General features: G+C 43.0%; 1 protein-coding gene across 1 annotated transcript in view; it reads left to right on the top strand.

The window, feature by feature from the left end:
* Positions 1–17952, top strand: part of LRRC1 (leucine rich repeat containing 1) — a 126854-nt gene that overhangs the window by 26950 nt on the left and 81952 nt on the right. The gene's annotated exons all lie outside the window — the stretch shown is intronic.

Below are 17952 nucleotides of genomic sequence, written 5' to 3'. Positions count from 1 at the left end.
CCCTTTCAGTTCTTCACGGGGTCTGCCCAGGTCTCGTCACTAGCCGTGTTGTTCCGGTTATTCTGTACCGAGCGTGTTCCAGTGTCCTGTGCAGTACTCATTTTTGCCTGGCAACCATACATGGGAAACAGTGTGAAATTTTCCTTGGACGTTTGATTTGTGTGGTTCTTAGGTACAGTTCACAATGACGGTAGGTTCCAAATCCTGACTCTGCCATCGGGGAGGGACGCACTTTTGATGTGGAGTTTTGTGGGTCTATGTAGAGGCAGAAATCTTTGAAAAGTGTCCAGCTTCTAAAATTTGGCTGCCTTACCTTAAAAATGTGACTATATAGAAGCCTGCTAATTTGGGCACCCAGTCAGTCCTCTTAGGCTGGGGAACAGGGATGCCATGTTGGCCTCTCCCTCTGCCGTTCCGTGAGCTCTCTCTATTTACGCTGTTTTGAAAATTAACACTAGGAGTTGGCAGACAAGCCATTGGTGTGGAAGATAGGGAGTCTTGTAAATATTACAGATGTGCTTTCTTTTCCTGGAGGTCCAGAAACAGGGTAGGGAGCTCTCCAAAGTTGATAGTGGCTTCAGAAAAAAAGTGTTCTTTAGGCAGTAGCGCTAGAAATTGTACAATGTCAGCATTCCGAAACAGAGAGAGTGGCAGTCAGTGAGGAGCTGGCAGACCGTCACATGAGGAGGAAGGGAGCTGGGTTCTGGTGTCAGCGCTGTCCTCTAACCAGCTCGTTTCCGTAACTCTGAAACCAGGTCTAACACTGTGTCTCCCAGACTAGGCTGCTCCTCCGAATCACCTGGGGAGCTTTATAAACCGACATTCATCGGCCCCGCTGCATGCCTGCTGGGTCAGACATCTGAGGATGCTGTCCAGGAATGTGATGCCTATGCAGCAGACTAAGAAGCAGTTTGCAGGGGCAAGAACTGGTTTGCAAGGGGACATGGGATGGGCCAGGCTTTAGGAGCATAGACTAAATAGGCTTTAAGCTATTCTCCAGCTCTCAAATTATGAATTCGCTATTCTTTTGATTGTACTTTCTGTGATGTCGTGGTGTGTACTCATCTGTTGGCTTCCTCCTATGTTGCTAGGCTCTTTCAACTTTCCTTCTCTGGTCATTGCTGGCTTCTGCCCATCCTAGTAACTTACTGGCTGAGTGTCCTGAAGGGTTTTTCAAGCAGAGGAAGCCCAGTTCCCTGTCCTCTCCTTCATCGCCTGTGGTGATCGTTCTCTCCATCAGTGTCAAAGGGCACTCCAGATCGGGGCCTCCTTTCTCATGGCCTCTGGGGCTGCCACCGCCTCCTGCCAGCTCTCTGCCTACACCTTTGCTTGCTCAGGTATGTTTGTTTCTCTTCCAGGTTACACATCCATCTCTCTTTTGGCACTCCTGATCACCATAGCTGACCGGTCCATGTGCCTTGGGAGGGGCCCACTTGTGAAATACATCTGGATTTAAAAAACCCTAAAGAGACCACACCTTCTTCCAACCTAGAGCCTCATTTTGATTTATTTTTAGGATTTAAGAACCTCCCCTGTCCTTGCAAGTCAGCTTGAAATAAGGAAGGCTGTCCCTCTGCACCCTGGCTCAAGACTGCAGAAGGAGAATAAAGACCCCCAGCAGTTGCCGGGGGCAATAGTAACAGTTTGTGTTTGATAAGGCGCATTGTTCTGAACGGTCAGGCTCCGACATTCAGGCCCCTGCCATGTTCGACCTGCTCCTCAGCTAGCAAGTCTTTACTCTGTTCAAAGCAGCCGTAGGACCAGCATGTGGGGGAGCAGGACTCTTCCTTGGTGCAAATGTCAAGAGTTACTCACTTTGTCACTTTAACCCAGTGCTCCTCAGCCTTGTTTTTGTGATCACCACCTTGCATGCCCCGCCCTTCCCAGACTCTTTAGGCATATTTTTCCTAATTGCACCTTCCCTCATGAAATTTTAATGCCGCAGGTGTGTTGTGGGCCACAAGCCATCGTAATAACTGAGACCCTTTAAACACCGCTCCATCGGTTTTCACCCGCTTGCGGACTGTGTCCCTCGTGTTAAGAATGCATGCCTCAACCCTGGCTCCAGCCCAGCTAAGGCATACCTGGCTTCTCCCTGGTGATTCTGATGTGCTGCCAGGACTGAGACCCAGTGATCAAACCCAGCATTTCCCAAACTTGCTTGATCAAGAGAATTAGCTGGGAGCCCTTGTTAAGCAGTCAGACCCCAAGCCCTTCCACCTGGAGATTATGCATTAACAGGTCTGCCGTGAGCCTAGGAATCCATATGCTTAGCCATTGCCCCAGTAATTCTTAACGCTTGTGGGCTTGGTTCTCTCCGTTCTGACACACAAGCTGCTCCCTCCCCTCATTTTCCTGACTGGAGGTTGTGGGAGTAGGGATGAGGTTGCTTCCAAAGCATAGATGTGCTCTACATATCCTGACTTGAAACTTTGAATCATTTTCTAATAAAAAGCAGTTAGAATAGGGTCATGCTGCTTCGCCAGACAAGTGCACATGGAGTACCTATTGTGCAGCAGAACTGTGGTGGATGTTCCGAGGGACACGAGGGTCCCTCAGATGGTGAATATTGTGGTTTATTACCACAGGGGGCTTAGTAATCTAGTGAAAGAGCAGAGACAAAATGCTTTGGAGAAGCAGTTTTGATTTTGCCCAGGTAGTGGGTGAAAGGGCTTCCGAGAGTTGTGGCATTTGAGGCTGAGGAAGACGTTGATAGCCAGAGAAAGGTGCTGGGCACAGTGAAGGCCTGATGCAGAGCCATGACTCACCCGGGCTGGAACATGGGTGCCCGGGCCTGTGGGTGTGGCACCTGACGTCAGAAAGGCCACTGGGGCGGTTGTGGGGCAGGGCTTAGACAGAGTATTGGACTTGCAGCCAGAGAGGCTGGGACCGAAGGTGTGGCTCTGCTGCTTTACGTGGTGTGTCGCCTTTCTAAAGTTCAGTTTGCAGTAGCTGATTGCTCACTGGGCAGTTGTGTGGGTGGCATGGCAGACGAGAAGCACTTTATAAGCCGTCAAAACCTACAAAAACGTTGATGATGTTATTACACTATGCCGGGGTTGGGAGAGCCCCGAACCCAAAGCGAAGGAGTTTGTACTTTGTTCTGTAACAATGGTCAGCCGCTGGAAAGCTTTGAGAAGACATGTTTACGCTGTGGACTTCTGTAGGCTTTCTTGAGAACTCAGTCCCAACATGGAGTGTTGCTCCTGTGCTTGCAGAGATGCATTCTGAGCTTCCAGCTCTGACTAGCAGGTGAATGTGTGCAACATAACCCATCTGCAAGGCAGAGGCTCTCAGTTCAAAGGCCAAGAAAAAGAAACATTGGTCCTTTGTCTCACCTGCCTTCCTTCCTTTTTCATAGTTAAAATCACAGGCTGTTGGCATAGGAAGGGAACCTCTAGTTGAGTCCGTTTGCCATCCTCAGCACTCAAGCCTTTGCTCTTAGTTATTCACAGGGCCAGGATGAGAGGAGTCTTGCCACAGGGCAGCACCCTGTGATTCCAAGCCAGGCGGCCATCACCCACAGGGCCAGCTACCCAGAATGGTCTCCAAATTCTGGCGTGCCAGCCGTTTCTCTTGGGCAGACACCCAGCCATCCCTTCCCACCTCGTGTTCTTGTTGTGTGCAGGTCAGACCCACCCTTAAGTCTTGACTTAATTATTTATATTTTTCCTTAATCTTTGTTTTGCTGAGGAAGATTTGCCCTGAGCCAACATCCGCTTCCAATCTTCCTCTTTTTTTTGTATGTGAGCCACTGCCACAGCATGGCCACTGACGAGTGGTGTAGGTCTACGCCCAGGAGCCAAACACGGGCCGCTGAAGTGGAGTGTGCCGAACTTAGCCACTAGGCCACCGGGGATGGCCCTTGACTGACTTTCTGCTCTCTAGATTACTGAGCTTCCCTAAAATTCTTCCAGCCTTTTCATATATATTTTTGTTCACTTTTTTGCTTTATTTTATTTTTGATGATTTGATGAGTATGAAATCCTTTTAAAAAAATTTACTTGCTTATGTTAGGATAATAGCTTGCGTACTTGATGGAGTGTGGGTTGCTGGACTTGCTGACTGATATTTAAGGTCTCTTCTTGAGGGTCTTAAAGCATTTGGTCCCGGCACTCTGTTGATTTATGCCTGTGATGTCTTTTTGTTTGTGGTCCTTCTCTGCTTTTGCAAATGAAACACTTAAAGTGTATTGGCATGATTCTTGTTTAGCACTCAGCTTCATCCTAACAGTGTACTCCAAGGGCAGCATGATGCTATAACTCGATCTAAATTTCTTCCACTTCAAAAGTGTTAGTAGCTTGGATATAGAGGAGTGTGTATTACATGAAGCAGGTCCTGTGATTATTACCCCCCTTGGCAAATGAAGAAACTGAGGCATAGAGAGGTCACACAGCCAGACAATAAATCAGGGGCAGAGATTACAGACTTAGGACTCCACAGTGCTTCTTTGCCCTGTTTATAGTAGACAGGCAGGAACTTTGGACACCAGTCTGAATCCCGGCACTGACATACCTGTGTAAACTGGGCCCACGTGTGTCACCTGTCTGTGCTTCGGTTTCGTTATTTGTGAAATCGGAATAGCTGCCTGGCTCAGGGCTGTTTTTAAGGTTAAATGGGATAATCTGTGCAGAGCCCCTAGCCTGGTGCCTGGCACATCAGAGGCATTTCTCATTATTTTAGAGCTGCTTTTGTAAAAAGTAAAGTGTTGGAAAGTTTTTGAAATTACGCTTTCAAAGTCTACTCTAGTAATGTAGTATTTGAATGTTAAATTGCTTTAACCTGTGTATACGAGATATTCTTTCTTAAAAGAAGTCTTTGGTGAGTTGTCAACCAGGAGTTCCAGGCTGTGCAAGATGCTCTCCAGAGTGAAAAGGAGGCAGTGGTACCAGGTCAGGGTCAGCCCATGCTGGTGCTGATGTTAGTGAACCGTGACATGGATGGAGGAAGTATCTCCTTTCCTTTTATTATACACATCTGGGTAAAAAGCCGGACCCTTGGCTGGGAGTAGGACGCCGAGGAAGTGGTAGCACAGAGGCTGCTGGGACCGCAGAGCTACCTCAGAAAATTGCCCTGGGAACTTAAGGGAATGGTTCATGCCATTTTGTGTGGACGCTTGGGAGCTGTTGCTTGTTTCCTGAAAGTCCAGGAACTGAAGGAATGCTGTTGTCTCTCATGCTGAACTTTGGGATTCGTGTTTGGGAGTATCTTATAGGGTTCCTACATTCCCTTTTCCTTGAGTGTTCCTTTTGATCACATGTCACAAAGAGAGATTTCCGACTCTGAGAACTCTTGAGGTGATGCACTGAATAAGTACTTAGCAGGTAGTGTTTATCCCAAGGAACCAGCTAGTCAGCAACACAAGCACACTGCTAGAACTTCTTTGAAGAGCCTAGTCACAATGAAAGAAGAGTGTCTTTTGTAGGATGCTGTGGTTAGCGAGTGGAGTGGCTCGTGTGTGACCCGCAAGCCACTGCTTGGCATCGCTGTACATTCCCATATTAAACAAATGCTAGGAATGTCAGTTCAGCCTCTTACCTAGGTTGCTGGTAAACAGTAAAAATAAAATTTAAAGAATGTCGAAAAGAGCAGCTTAAAGAAGTGGCTCTGAGAGAGCTCTGCCTTTCCTCTTCACGAAGAGGGCAGACTCCTTAGACTTGAGCGTTTAATCAGATGTAACTGCAGACCATGGGAGCCGAGCGTTTTGTGTTGGGCACTAATGGTGTCTCTTGTTCCTTAAACAGTAGGGCGATTCAGAAAGTTTTCAAAATTGGCCTTGTACTTGTAGTTCTTCATCTGGATTAATACTAGATTTTAATATTTAGTTCAGTTTGTGGGGCTAAAATGTGGCGATCAGCATGAGCTCTGTTTGTTTTTGCACAGCTGTTTGTGAGTTGCTAAGGAATCTCCTCTCAGTTTTTTCCATCTTGCTTCTCACTTAAATTTTTGGTCAGCCAGTTGGAAACTGTGAATTTCGTATGTGTGAGAAATCTAAATGTGAGAGAGGATTTATTTGGAAGATGTAAGGCTGCTCTTACAGGAGCAATCAACACTTTGGAATGCAGGCTGATCTAGGTGGAGACACACACTTATATGAAAGTCACTAAATTACACAATTTTAATCTGAAAGTGAACACATGGAGGCGCTGGGAGAGTGGTGCACCTGGCGAGGGCGTGGAAGCCCTGTGCCCCTTTCCTCACACCTTGCCCTATACATCTCTTCCGTCTGGATGTTCGTCTGTATCCTTTATCATATCCTTTAGTAAACTGGTAAATCTAAGTGTTCCTTTGAGTTCTATGAGCCCTTTTAACAAATTAGTCGAACCTGCAGGGGGTTGTGGGAACCTCTGATTTCTAGCCAGTCTGTCAGAAGCACAGGCACAACCTGGACTTGGGACCAGCATCTCAAGCAGAGGGTGGTCTTGTGGGACTGAGCCCTTTACCTGTGGAATCTGAGTCTGTCTTGGGCTAGAGTGTCAGAATTGCGTTTGATTCTCTGACACCCTGCTGGTGTCTGAGAACTGCTTGTTCGTGCAGGAGCGCCTCCACACACACGTTGGAAGTGGGTCCAGCACCCCTGTGCAATCTGAAGCTTGGCTTATTTATTCTTTTGGAGTTTGCTATATCCTCCTGCTTGCCGTGCACTCCCCCCGCTTTTGGAAAAGTGCTTTGGCAGTTCCTTGAAACGACCTCTCCAAAATAAATATAGTAACATCATGACGACCACTGCAGGGCTTCACACTTTGTAAGAGATGGATTCTTGGCTGTGATGTGTCGTATTAACTGGTTAGTCAGGTCCCTCCCCTCCCCTTCACCATCTCTTCACGATGGTTTGGTCCTCTTAAGCGTTACTGAGAGTAAGAGACAAAGTCCTTTTCTTTCCCCTTTAGTTTGAATTAGTATGTACTAAAACTGCCATTAAATGTTGCCTTAGAAGGTTATGGGCCATTCGTGAATGATCATAATCTGGTAACTCAGATTAATTTTTTAAGTGCTGTGTCAGTGACTGCGTTCCTTCATTTCTTGCTTGCTATCCAGAAGGACCAAACCTTGACTGGGGTGGGGCGGGGAGGTATCACTTTGTTACTTCAGGAGATGAAAAAACATTGGCGATCAGGGAGTCGAGGGAATTCTGTTCATCCGAGGTAAGGACTCATCAGTGTTGCCCGTATCTTTTTTCTTAGCTGAGCCTGTTACTTAGAAGAACTCAGAGTGTTGATCCAAATGTTGGTGTATTTCCTGTGAAAATTCAGAAACAGTCTTCCTAACACAATTTCCCTGAATGATCCATTCTTATGTGATGTCTCATAGGAACCTTTGATCTCCTTGGTGTGGTGTGACTGACCATAAAACAGCCGAATTGACTTTTTTTTTTTTGAGGAAGATTAGCCCTGAGCTAACTGCTGCCAATCCTCCTCTTTTTGCTGAGGAAGACTGGCCCTGAGCGAACATCTGTGCCCATCTTCCTCTACATTATGTGTGGGATGCCTGCCACAGCGTGGCTTGCCAAGCAGTGTGCAGGTCCGCACCCGGGATCTGAACCAGCAAACCCTGGGCCGCTGAAGTAGAACATGCGAGCTTAACCACTGCACCAATGAGCCGGCTCCCCATGACTCTTTTTTTTAACCAGAAGGAGCATAACAGATGTAGTTTATGATGATGTGTATATTATCCTTTCATTGCATTTTGTGCCTCATTTATTATGATTTCCACTTTATCCCTGTATTTTAACTACTGATCCACCTGTCCTGTGTCAGCTCCTGGATGATCCTTGAGAGTGGGGACTGCATCTTGTTTGAACGTCTTTTCCTCCATTTCATAACCCTGCATGTAGTAGGCACATTATATATGTAGTGCTTATAAGTGCCGTTAGCTGGATAAATTGTATTGAATCTAAGACAAAATGTCCACTAAACAAATTCTTACTCCATTTGAGCCATGTAATGCTTTCCAACAACAATTTTCACAGAAATAGAACAGAGAATCCTAAAATTCGTATGCAACAACAAAGGACCCCGAATGGCCAAAGGAATCCTGAGAAAAAGAACAAAGCTGGAGGCATCACACTCCCTGATTTCAAAATATACTACAAAGCTGTAGTAACCAAATCAGCATGGTACTGGCACAAAAACAGATACCCAGATCAATGGAACAGAATTGAGAGCCCAGATATAAACCCACACATCTGTGGACAGCTAATTTTCGACAAGGGAGCCAAGAACATACAATGGAGAAAGGAAAGTCTCTTCAGTAAAGGGTGTTGGGAAAATGGACAGCCACATGTGAAAGAATGAAAGTAGACCATTATCATATACCATACACAAAAATTAACTCAAAATGGATTAAAGACTTGAATGTAAGAACTGAAACCGTGAAACTTCTAGAAGAAAGCATAGGCAGTAGGCTCTTCAACATTGGTCTTAGCAGCATATTTTCAAATACTCTGTCTGACCAGGCAAGGGAAACAAAAGAAAAAAATAAACAAATGGGACTATGTCAAACAAAAAAGCTTCTGCACAGCAAAGGAAACCATCAACAAAGTGAAAACCACTGTGTGGAGTATGGAGATTCCTCAGAAAATTAAGAATAAAGCTATCATATCATCCAGCTATCCCACTGCTGAGTGTTTATCCAAAGAATATGAAACCATAAATTCTTAAAGATGTGTGCACCTCTCTGTTCATCGCAGCCTTATTCACAATAGCCAAGACTTGGAAACAACCTAGGTGCCCATCAAGGGATGAATGGATAAAGAAGATGTATATATACACAATGGAATACTACTCAGCCATAAGATTTGTGACAACATGGATAGACCTTGAGGGTATTACGCTAAGTGAAATAAGTCAGAGGGAGAAAGTCAAATACTGTATGATCTCACTCATAAGTAGAAGATAAAAACAACGACAAACAATCACAGAGAGACAGAGGTTGGCTTGGTGGTCACCAGAGGGGAAGCGGGGAGGGAGGAGGGCGAAAGGGTGTGTGGCACATGTGTGTGGTGATGGACTGTAATTAGTCTTTGGGTGGTGAACATGATGTAATCTACACAGAAATCCAAATATAATGATGTACACTTGAAATTTATATAATGTTATAAACCAATGTTACCCCAATAAAAAAAAAAAGAGAAATTGTAAAGAGAAATGTTTCAAGCCAAGTAAATGTAAACATCTCTGTTATGAATGCTCAAGTGTAGGCACTCACAATGTGGGAGACTGACTTGCTTCCCTGAGATTTGGCTTACCTGTGGCTTGTTAGGGCCATGTAAAGGAAAGAGTCATCCCCCTTTTCTTTGTTGCATAAAGAAAAGGTTCCTTTGCCCCTGAGTTATGAACATAATAAAAAGTTGTATTTTAAAACAGGAGATTTTTCTTGTGATCTATTTCATTTTTTTGTCTTGTGGGCAAATACGTGGGCAAGGAAATACATTTCTCCCTGCTTCGCATATAGGGGAAGTGGTTAGTTTTACTGAGGGGTCAAACCTCTTCTCTCATCTCACATTTGTGATCTGTTACCTGGCCCATGCAGTAGTGAGGGGATATATAAGCTTTTTGTTTTGTGAATCATTATTCCAAATTCCTAGGTATCTGTGACTCTCTTTTTTTTTTTTTAAGATTTTATTATTTCCTTTTTCTCCCCAAAGCCCCCCGGTACATAGTTGTATATTCTTCGTTGTGGGTCCTTCTAGTTGTGGCATGTGGGACGCTGCCTCAGCGTGGTCTGATGAGCAGTGCCATGTCCGCGCCCAGGATTCGAACCAACGAAACACTGGGCTGCCTGCAGCGGAGCACGCGAACTTAACCACTCAGCCACGGGGCCAGCCCCAATCTGTGACTCTCTTTTGAATTCCGTTCTACGTCTGTCTGAAAATTGTTCAAAAACTTCGAGTTCCCAGTTGAGTGGATAGTGTAGTCGTTTTTGAATTTCACCAACTTCCCTGCTCCTGGGTGACACCCTTTCCTTTGCCTCTCAAACTAGACCAAGCCCTTTTTCTTTATATGCCTTTTTGCTAGATCCTATTATAAACTTGTATCGAATTTCTGCTACTGCTTTCCCAGTCTGCTTCAGCCTTCCCCTTGCCTAAGGCTTTATCTGGAGTTACGGGCTCTGTGCCCATGATCCTCTGGAAGCTGATTCCATTTCTTATCTGTCTAGCTTTCTTTCCTTTCAGGCCTGCTCTCTCTGCCTGGATCGATCTGGCAGCCACACCACTTCTGTGCTCTTACATGCGTGCTCCTTTCTTTCCCTCTCAGCTCATTCTTCAAGATGGATTACAGCATTGGCGCAATTTTACTAGTTACCCCTTTTCTAGCCTAAATCTCCGCTCCCCGTGACTTTGCCTCACTTAGCTAATTAGAATACAGTTTCACACATGGTTCTTGTTTCCCGCGTAGTTACCTGAAAATTTCTTACTCTGAGATGCTCCAACATGGTTGTGCTTTGGGATTTTCCCTAAAGAATGTTATTAACTGGCCGCAGTGTCAGGGAAGCCACGAAATGTTGATGCACCTCAGTTTCCTCATCTGTTAACTGGAGGGAAAAACCTTTACCTGACTGGTACATATAGGGATTCAGTTAAATAAAAGTGTCCATGTATCCCCAGCAGTCTTTCCTCACCAAAAGGGATTCCTTCTTCAGTGATGCCTACCAGTTGTCTGTGTGACTGGGCATCTTTATTGAGCTGTAACCCACATACCGTACAATTCAACCATTTAAAGTGCACGATTCAGTGGTTTTTACTATATTCACAGAGTTGTGCAGCCCTTACCACAATCAATTTTAGAACATTTTTATCACCCTAAAAGAAATCCCATAACCATTAGCAGTCACTCCCCATTTCCTAGGCAACCACTAATCTATTTTATGTAATTTTATGCATTTTTGACCCCATGCTTATTATATCGTGTGCTAATGGGATTTTCACTTTTTTTTTATGGTACATTGAAGGTATTTTGAAATGCAACCCCATAATTTTTAGAACTAAAAAGAGCCCTTCAGTCATTTAATGCTTATTTTTTATGCAAAGAAACAGGACCAGAGAAGTCAAGTGATTCATTGGCCAAGGACATTCCCATTCCACACCTCTTTACTAAAACACACTAAAAAAAAGTGCCTTATTAACATTTATTTCATCAGTAGTTCTTATTTTTGAGTGTTTGCTAAAACCCTTTCAAATTCAAATTCTGGGATGTGAAATATGATGATTTGAACCAATCCTTTCAGTATCCTGTGAATATTTCTTGGGTTTTTCCCCTTTCTTTATAAACGTCTCATCTATCAAAAATCATATCTTAGCCAGAGTTTATTCAGTATATTTTCTGTTTAATTTCCTTTAGTAAAGTCATCACTCCGTGATCAAGCATGGCATTTTCTAAGATAATCTGTCTGGCTTTAATATCTGTTCTTCTGTGGCACGCCTGAGGTCGTTCCCTCCTTGTGTGGTGGACTATCCAATCTACCAGATTGCTCGCATCCCATGCCTCTCTTCAGTGTGAGCTTTCTTGCTGCTTCCATCCATCAGTAGAGACTATTTCTCCACCCGCCTGAACGTGGCAGAAATGGCATCAGGCACATTTCAAGGCTGAGGCCCCAAGAGTCCTTGCAGCCTCTTCATTTGCCTCTTTTGAATCCTGCTTGGAGAGCTTCATGTAAGGAAGCCACCCTGTCATAAAGGAGAGGACAAGAGGCCTTGCAGGGAACAGAGGAGCTCCAGCTGACAGCTGGCACTAAATGCCAGACGGTAAGAGTGAGGCCAGGGTGAATCTTCCAGCCCTTCTCACACTCCAGCTGAAGGTAGTGTGTGAGTGAGCTCAAGGGAAGCAGCAGAGGAATTGCCGGCTGACCCACACAAATGTGAGGGGAAAAAAAATCATGCTTTTTTTTTTTGAGTCACGGAGCTGGGGATGGTTTCTTATGCAGCAGAGGCTAACTGATAACATGCGGGTATCAGCACTGTGGCAACATTGAGATGATTAAAGAATCTAATCCAGGTGAAGTCTTTGGCTCGTTGCCAGGCGTAGAGAATCCCTCAGTCAAGGTTGTCTGCTGTAGAGTTATCATTGCTGATGCTGTTTTAGTCACTGCGCTCTCTTCTCCTCCTCCTCCAGATATAGTACTGTTGTTTTCATTATCATTCACTCTCTTGAGTTACAGAATTGGACGTCCTTGGTGCTAATTGTCTGGTATTTTCCTTCCTGATTAGTAAGTACTTTAAAACTTGAAAAAACTTTTTCTTATGTGAAGCACATACGTAGAAAGTACATAAGGTGTAAATGTACAGCTTCTAAGAAATTATAAAATGAACACCGGTAACTACCTGTCAGGTTTTGCCGGGATTCCGAAAGCCTGTTGCATGCCCTTCCTGATGACAATCCTCTCCCGCACACCTAGTTTATAGTAATCACTAACCTGATTTTATTCACTTCTTTGCTATTCTTTATACTTAACCCACCTCTGCATGCATCTCTAAGAAAAATAGTTTAGTTTTGGTGATTTTTTTTTTCAACATTATATAAATGGAATAATGTATGTATTCTTTTGTGTCTGGTTTCATTTGCTGAGTGTTATTTCTAAGATTCCTCCACATTATGACTAACAGTAAGCTTTCATTTTCACTGCTGTTTAGAATTTCCTTATGAGACTATTCCTCTATCAGATCTACTATTGTTGGGAGTTTGGGTTATTTAGTTTTGGGCTGTTATGAATGATTCTATCAAGCACATGCTTGTCTGTGTTCTGGAATAACGTATATGAGAGGTTTTGGTTTTTTTTTTTACACTGTATACCTATGGGTAGAACTTCTGGGTGATAAAGTCATAGTCACTTTTTATAAGTGTTGTAGAAAAGAACATTGCCAGATGGTGCAAATAATATATACTGTAATAAGTATTAGTCTTACCTCGAGGTTAGAACCATTGATTTACCATGTCTTTACCAAGGAGGCTGAGCAAAACGGCACTTCAGGTCTCTGGGGACAGGAGTAGGACTGTGATGAGACCTGTGTAGGGTGGAAGGGTGTCAACAGGTCATTGAAGGGCTAGAATCCCTCCAGAAGGGAAAGCTGAGTAAAGTCGGTGTCATTATGGCTCGGAGTTTTCAGGAGTTTAATGACATTCTTTACACTGTTGTCCTCCAGGTGAACCTGTAACAGTGGTTTGTGTTTCCTCTACATTGTGGAGGAGATGTTTGGGCAGTGGGGGACACTTGACGGATCCTTGATCGTACGGCGATAAAAAAGGGCACAGTGCCTTTAGGACTGAGATTTCCTACGTCCTTTTCAAAGCAGAGGGGAGGTACCCATACCCTACCAAAAGAGAAGGAAAAAGAATCTTTCAAAAATGGAGAATGAGAAAAAGAAACATTTTGTGCAGTCAAATTAAAGACTCTGTATCTACTAAAAACATTGGTGGCTATAAGAAGACTGGTGTAGCGTGACAAGCCAAGGCAATTTGGGTTTCTTTGCATATAATTGTACAAAATGTGCTCTGAGCGGGCCAGTGTGCTATTATCAAACATGGTATAGTTGAAGAATGGTGTCTGTGTGCTCCATCACATGATCAGTCCGCGCCGAGGCGCGCTGCCAAGACAGCTACACGAACTGTTCTTCATGTGCCCTGGCTAATCGCAAAGAGAAGGCAGAGGGTTTGTGGCTTGTGGAGTATTTTCCCTGACTACCTGAGGAAGTTGGAAACGTGAGGATTTGATCAAGTATTAGTGGCATTATGTCTGTCTTATAAAAGAGCAGTTAATTCAAAGCATTTGGATGCCAAATTAAGATCCCATCAGGATAATGAAGGAAGGATTGAGGAATGACTGTTTTCATCTTGGGATCCTGTCAGACAGGGTTGTTTTTACATCTGTGTGTGCTTCCCAGGTTAAGTGAAGTAGTATTTGTGACAAGCTCTCTTTGAGGATGCTTTTGACAGGCAGAACAAAACTTAAATTTGCTTGCTGTTCAGATTTCTAACGGATGTGGGAATTTGCAGGCTGTCGTTTCCACAGACTTGAGACTAACTTATTCACCGTAGATCTAAGTACCTTATTGACTTGATTTCTTGTGTTGTTTCTGAATGCCCTGAATGTATGGAATTGGTGATGGTTTCTGTGCTGTTGCTATTATGCTTTTCCTGGAAAACAAAGTGAGCTTTTTCATGCTTGAGTAAACACATTGATGCATTATGAAACTGTCAGACTCTTTGAACAATTGGCATAAGCTCAGTTATTCAAATATGTGACTCTTTTGAATGGCTTTTGTGTCAGCTAATGCTTTAGTACAACCAGCATCAAGAAATTTCAATACCTTTCCTTAAGAAATTAAATCTCAACTGTATGAACAAAGAAATCCAAAGGATTAGTCCTTTTGCTGAGCACTTTCATTATTGCAGATGGCTAATTGGTAGTGTTCATTTGCTCAGATTCATAGGTCAATTTATTTTAAAATATCTTTCTTTATTTGTTAAAAAAAAGAAATAAAAGTTGTTCATGCCTTTTCCTTATCACCTAGCATAACTTCTTTTCTCGTCTTCCCTTTCTGTCTGTCAACATCCACATATACATAATGTACCTGCAATTTTTTTGTTTTTGAATTGTATTTGCATTTTAAATCTTTTTCCAGTTCTGGTCTTTATAGTAATCGTTTTTGTTGCTTTCTTGATATTGGCTGACTTAATAACATACTAATCATTTTTCCTGACATGTATATTTTCCAGTTTTTCATTTTTACTGTTAATAATGCAAAGACATGCTGTGCATTGTAGCTTGTTTTTCCTATTTTCAATATTACAAGGACAGGTGCTCAAAAGTATCATTATTATGTCAGTGAACTTGAAAACTTATGTTTTAGGTATTGCCCAATTTCTTTCTAAAAGATGGTGCCTTCTTTGTGATTGTATAGGTCCCTTTTACAAAAAAAAAAAAGATATTTATTAAATATTAGCATCCTTCAGAATTGTCATTTGGAGTACCCTGCAATCTTATCAGAGACTTCTTCCTTCGTAAATTCAATTTCTCTTTTTAGCAAAGCAGTATATACAGACAGTTTTTTAAAAATTCAGTAAGCCATGCAGTGTGACAGGGAAACAGCCCCCACCCCTGCTCCTTCCACACTCCACTTTCTGGCTTTTGAGACCCCTCAGCTCTTGGCTATTCCCACTGTTTTCCTCCACATTGCTAAATGGCTTGCTTTTACAATTTGATTTTTTTTTCACTTTATAGTTAGCTATTGATTTCCTTCTGTGAAAGATGATACTTAGCACTTACACTTTCTTTTCCATCCTGTCAGTATTGACATAACGTAATTTTGGTTTTATCAATATATAGATATGAAAATTTTATGATGTAAGTATAACCAAATCTTATATTTCTAGTATGATTCTTATACTTTGTTTTTCTGGAATTAACTCCTCCCTCCTTTTTTGCTTGCGTCGTTTTCTCTGTTCCTCTTTCTAATTTATCCCCAAACAGATCTTCTCGATACTTCCGCACACACCAGATCGTCCCTCAGATGTGTTTTTCATTCTTTTGTTCAGGACTTTCCTCTGGGAGCCTCATCTTTGCTCCTCTGTGGACTGGTTGCTCTCAGGGTCTGCTGCTCAGCTGACGGCTGGCAGGCCCCTGGAGTTCCCTTCACTGTTTTGTCCTGGCAGTTTCCTTTGTCTCTCTGTTTTGTTGATTGTCTGATTTCTGGGTCACAGATCCTCCTCCTTTTAGATTTGCTTCCCCATTTTGATGGATTCCTTTGAAATGTGTAAGGAAGATAAATTTTTGAGACCACACATATCTGAAAATGGCTTTATTCTGTCATCGTATTTGCTTGATAGTTTGGCTGGGTATGTAATTTTAGGTTTGGAATAATGTTTTCTTGGAATTTTGAAGGCACTGTTCCATTGCCTTCTTACTTTTGAGGTTGCTGTGACTCCAGTGCCATTCTGATTCCCAATTTTTTAAGACTCCCCCTCACCCCCTGCCCCCCCCTCCCAAGTCTCTGGAAGCTTTCAGAATCTTTTTATTTCTGGAGTTCTGAAATTTTATAATATTCCTTAGTACATATCTTTTGTCATTCATTTTATCGGCCACGTAGTGGGCCCTTTCAAACCAGAAATGCATGTTCTGCAGTCCCTGTGTTTTCTCTCTTTGGATTACCTATTAGTTGGATGTCATACCTTGTAGACTGATCGATCCTCTAGTTTTCTTGTCTTTTCTCTCCCATTTCTCCATCTCATTGTCTTTTCATTCTACTTTCTGAGGGATTTTCTTAATTTTATTTTTCACCCTTTTTCTGGGTTCTTTTATTGATGCTGTATTTTTTAATTAATTAATTATTCTCCCCAAAGCCCCAGTACATGGTTGTTTATCCTAATTATAAGGCATTCTAGTTCTTCCATGTGGGACACCGCCACATGACCCGATGAGCAATAAGTATGTCTGTACCTGGTATCTGAACTGGTGAACCCTGGGCTGCTGAAGTGGAGTGTGTGAACTTAACCACTACACCATGGGACCTGCCCCCATGTTTTTTAATTTCTAAGAGCTTATTTCTTCTTTGAACCTTGCATTTTATGGCATGATGTTGCTTCATCTTCTCTTATTTCTCTGAGGGTATTAATTATATTTTTTGGTTGAAGTTTTTTCTGCTCCCTGCCTCGTATTTTTTTCTTCTGAGGTGTGTGCATGTGCACACTCTTTCTTGTGTGTTAGGAGTTTTCCTCAGGTGTTCAGAGAACCGTGGCTCTGTTTAAATGAGCGATCCAGACTCTTGAAGAAAACAAAAGATGAGTGGAAGCCGTGTCCATGGGTGGGGCTTGTAACCTGGGGCTTCTCTGGAGTGTAGTCTAGTCTGCAGGTCTCTTCTTGTGCCTGGGAGCCTGGCTGCAGGGAGAATGGTGGGGTCTCACTGTGCAGGCTTTGTTTCCGCCGCTGGTTTTAGTATGGTGACTCACCCCTGCCCTCAGCTGTGTTTAGAGTCAACTGTTCTAGAGAGGAAATTTCCAGCCTCCTGCCTGGCTGTGCAGGGTAGAGAAGAGATGGGCACCTAACTCTTCTTTACATATATTTTTTTGACCAGTTCTCCTTCCTGCGGAGGTACCTGGTTCTGATTTCTTACTGTCTCCTTACTCCTCAGGCTAAAATCTCCGCTTTATTTCAATTCTTTTGTTAGTTACCATTTGCTTATCAGTTTTCTAGCTTCCAGGATTTTGTTGCATATCTAGTTTTCTTTCTTGCCCCCTCTGATTTTTAATTGTCTTTGTGCACTTATTCCATATTTTTACACCCATATCCATCTCTCTATAAATTCCCTTAGTGTCTTTCTAGTAGAGTTATTAAAGGGTCTGGGGGAAAAAAGTACGTGCTCATGGTTAGTGGAAGTATCCAGGGAAGGCTGTCTTTTAGATTGGTTAAAATACTTTTTTATTCTCCACACATCTTGGGAATATTTATGTATTTTCTTTTTTTTTTTTTCCCGAGGAAGATTAGCCCTGAGCTAACTACTGCCAGTCCTCCTCTTTTTTGCTGAGGAAGCCTGGCCCTGAGCTAACATCCATGTGTATCTTCCTCTACTTTATATGTGGGACACCTGCCACAGCATGGCTTGCCAAGGAGTGCCATGTCTGCACCTGGGATCCGAACCGGCAAACCCCAGGCCGCTGAGAAGCAGAACGTGTGCACTTAACCGCTGTGCCACTGGGCCAGCCTCAATATTTATGTATTTTCTGATGCACAGTAATCCCTTTAAAAAATGTCTTTACTAAATGTTTTATTCTAATTTTCACACGTTTATTTCATGTTGCAGATTTAACATCAATTTCCATAAGTAGAAAATGAGACTGCCTACTGCATTGCTTAAAGGAGTACTTATTATTCTCATTGAGTTACTAACTCATTTTTAAAAACTTTTAATTTTGAGATAATTGTAGATTGATAGAGAGTTGCAGAAGTAGTACAGACTTCCAT

Source organism: Equus asinus, chromosome 8, assembly GCF_041296235.1.
Source record: "Equus asinus isolate D_3611 breed Donkey chromosome 8, EquAss-T2T_v2, whole genome shotgun sequence".
Lineage (NCBI taxonomy): Eukaryota > Metazoa > Chordata > Mammalia > Perissodactyla > Equidae > Equus > Equus asinus.
This window is presented reverse-complemented; position numbering and strand designations above follow the sequence as displayed.